The following is a 3,554-nucleotide window of genomic DNA, read 5'->3' as shown; positions in this document are numbered from 1 at the left end:
ATGTCATGCTGGACAAGAATCAGAGTCCGAATAACATTTTTTCATATTCGGACTCGAGTCCGAATAATCACTTCGATATTATATCAGTTCTCCAATTTAATTTTTCAAAATTATTTTCCTTCCTTTCCCTGAATTTCACATTTAAAAATTCGGCGATTACTAAGATTCCGCCGTTTAATTCCGATTTTTGCGCTTTTCATAGCCTCAGGCATCATGTTTCGCTTTGGTCCCGACCCTAACCTTATATCGGAATTAAATGCGGGAATCTTCACAATCGTCAAAAATTCAACCTAGATCTATGCCGCATACCCACAATTTTTGTGCCAAAACTTTCTCCAGAATATAGGCCTAGATCTAGATCAAGGCCTATATATTCTAGATCTAGATCTAGATCTAGATCTACATTTCCACAATAATATTATGGGGTTTCTGACTGTTAATAAGTCAACCACAGCTAAGTCAGTTTTGGGCATCCTTCTCAATCAGTAATTAGATCTAGAATCTAGATCTAGAACTAGATCTAGATCTAGAGTTCTAGATCGCGAATCTAGATCGCGAATCTAGATCTACTTGACTAGGTATTGCGCAATTTCAGCAGCTGGGGGCCTATCTGGTTCTTGTTCTGGGTTAACTGCTAGCTCAGCAGCTCAGCCCTAAGACCTAAGACTAAGGGGCTTACAAGATAGACCTACCTGTCGCTTCACAGGTGATCACCACCACCCATCAAAATGACAATATTACCCACCAGTTACAATGGTCTAATACCAAGGGACTAGGTTATATCTAGTCTAGTGGGGCGTCTTTTGGTCTGACTGGGGACTGTGTCATGTCATTGTTAGGCTACCAAGATTTGATGCAGCATTCCAACTGCAGTCAATGTATCCAGATATATAGGCTAACACTAACACTACACAGCAAAGTATGCTCAAACATCCTGAGCATTCAAAGTAGATACCAAAAAATGTGGAAAATACACATACCACCAGCGTTTGTTTACACATGATGTCCCTCTCTTCTCTGTTGTCTGTCCTGCACAGTGAAACAAGAGAGTGATGGCCCCTGACAAGACCGCCCATCGACAACTTCCGGACGTTGCCAGAGATTCTATTTATAGAATTCAATGTAGGTTGGCAACAATATAATACATTACCTAGATTTCCAAGTACAAGGGGGAGAACTCAGACATACACCTGGGAATATCTAGAAGTTACAAATGGCGGCCAGTGAATCAAAACACTGGGTCTTTAGGCGATGAAAATACATGTACAAAAAACTGTATTGAAATGTTAATACAATAAAACATGTATTTTCACAAATAATTTTCCTAAAAACGAAAATAAATCAAAAGCAAAAGGACAAAGAGTTATGGAACAGTAACTTTCGTCCTAGTCAGCGGGAAACGGAAATCGTTTGACTCTTGGCCAACTGGAAACAAAAGCAAATATAGGGTGGGAACTCACTGAGCAGACGTGGGTAGAAAGATGCATTCCTGCATGTTAGAAATCTCCATTTACAGGTAGATACGTTCCTTATTTATTAGACTTTTTAAAGAGTGGGGGGGGGGGGGGGGGGTATACCAGAGGGCTATCTCGCTTATTTGAGAATCAAATTGTACAAGTATAACAAATTATATGGCGAGAAGTCTCCAAATCCGTAATCAAATTTTAGAGAAAAAAATCTCGTTGCCATGGAAACGATGGCCATATTGGATTCTGTTTACATATCTTATCATACAGTTAATACCTCACTTATTTTCAATGGAAATAGGTGACGGGTGCTCTGGTGTGGTTTGCTCCTTCTTTCATCAAACATACGTCATCCTTATCTCTCCTTCGTCTTTTTTGTGTTTGTTACTCTCTTGTAACACCTCTAATCTTCGGCACTTACATTACCTTATTATGTTGCAAGTGCCGTAAAACTCATACTAAAACAAAACTAAAGAAATAAGTTGTTATTTGGCATGTACGTTAGCTCATAATTTCTACACAATTGTCCGTGGAATTTTTGAATGTTTTCTTGAGGCGTGGTAGTATTCCAGATTGCAAAAACAAAACCAAAAGAAAATAAAAACAGCCAAAGCCTTTCTCGGGCGCCACCACACAAAAATCATCCCGTAATTGAAAATTCACAGATAAAGAGCGCGTTCAATATAATCTCACCCTTAGAAGGGAGGGGGTGCGGTCTTTGGTTCCTGTAAGAAAAGTGTAAGAAAGGGGGGGGGGGCTTGAACTAATGTAATATTACACTTTTGTGAGGTGAAAAAATATTTTTGACATACATAATGATGAACACTGCCTCTGTTGATGATAACTAATTTCACTTTTTTGTTTTCAGCATAATGATCAGTAGTATAACAGATAACGGAATCCTGGCAGAGTCAACTTGCTTAAAGTAAACTCTTGCTTACAGTCAACACCTCACTGTGGTCCCCTTTTTTACTTCCTTGTTTAAGTAATTTTAAGAAGATCTAATTGTCTTTCTGATAATATAGTCAACCGCTTGAGTGTTAAGCTTGCGCAAAGTCAACAATTTGGGGCTAAATCCCAAGTTGAATTCATTTATTAAGAAGAGATATTTCGCCTGAACTAGTGGTGTACACACCTCCAATTACTTTGTTCTTTCATTATCTCTTGTTTTGGTGACAACTTCAGAATTATACTCCCTGAAATTGAGATTACATCTTGTTTATTACAAGGTAGTTTGTAAACTTGTAGCTGTCATCTTCAATATTCAATGGCCAGTAGTACAATGGATAAAGTGAACCTTACTCAAGCCAACACTTTTTTTCTGTCCGGGGTGTTGACTTTATCAGAATTCCACTGTAATTTGTTTTATTTGTAATTAAGGCACTTTTGTCATTGACATGAGTCTCAATTTTTTCCTTATTAGTAAGAAAGAGTGTGTACAATATTTTGCATGAATGATTTACTCTAATTTATGTGAGGCAACGTGGTGAAATCAGGCGTTCGTCAAAATAATGAAAGTGAAAGTGAAAAAAAAACTGGCATTTTTATGCAGGTTTGGGAACTTTTGTTGAATTTTTGTTTTTCCGCTGAACACCTTTGACGTCCATATAATAACATATTTCCATGCGAATTTTACTGAAAAACGTTCATTACATGCACAAAATATGTGATTTTTCAGTTTGAAAGGCTCTCAGGCTATTGACGTTATCTAACTTTTGCGGCGGTTTTCTCACTAAATTGACCTCTGAAATCAGGTGACCCACACCTCTTTCAATAGCAAATATATTGATTTCTATTAAGCATAGATGAATATCGTTTTCATCAAAAGAAGGGCAAATGGACAGGCTTTAAGATGGTATCAATAACTCCGCATGCCTTAAAAATGACGAGCGCCTGATCCCACCATGTCGTGACACCTATTATTTTTTAATGCATATATATTATGTGCATGTATGTGTTTATGCATGATTTTCATGTATATTATGCAATGCGCTTAGAACAATGATTGTTTCACGTATTTGTGCGATATAAATGTTATATTATTTTTGTCACCATAAGCGAACAATGTAATATTACAGGGGGAGGGGG

The 3,554-nt window shown here is 37.5% G+C and overlaps 2 protein-coding genes across 2 annotated transcripts in view; both read right to left on the bottom strand.

Moving 5' to 3' along the window:
• The window catches only part of LOC101853650, a 26,645-nt gene extending 25,595 nt beyond the window's left edge, over positions 1-1,050 (bottom strand). The window contains exon 1 of the mRNA XM_005110460.2: positions 981-1,050. The gene's annotated coding sequence lies outside the window, so the exon portion shown is untranslated. The remainder of the gene's footprint in view (positions 1-980) is intronic.
• The window catches only part of LOC101853890, a gene marked incomplete at its 5' end in the record, with an annotated part of 22,302 nt that overhangs the window by 12,143 nt on the left and 6,605 nt on the right, over positions 1-3,554 (bottom strand).

The sequence above is a fragment of the Aplysia californica genome, unplaced genomic scaffold, assembly GCF_000002075.1.
Source record: "Aplysia californica isolate F4 #8 unplaced genomic scaffold, AplCal3.0 scaffold00893, whole genome shotgun sequence".
Taxonomy (NCBI): domain Eukaryota; kingdom Metazoa; phylum Mollusca; class Gastropoda; order Aplysiida; family Aplysiidae; genus Aplysia; species Aplysia californica.
This window is presented reverse-complemented; position numbering and strand designations above follow the sequence as displayed.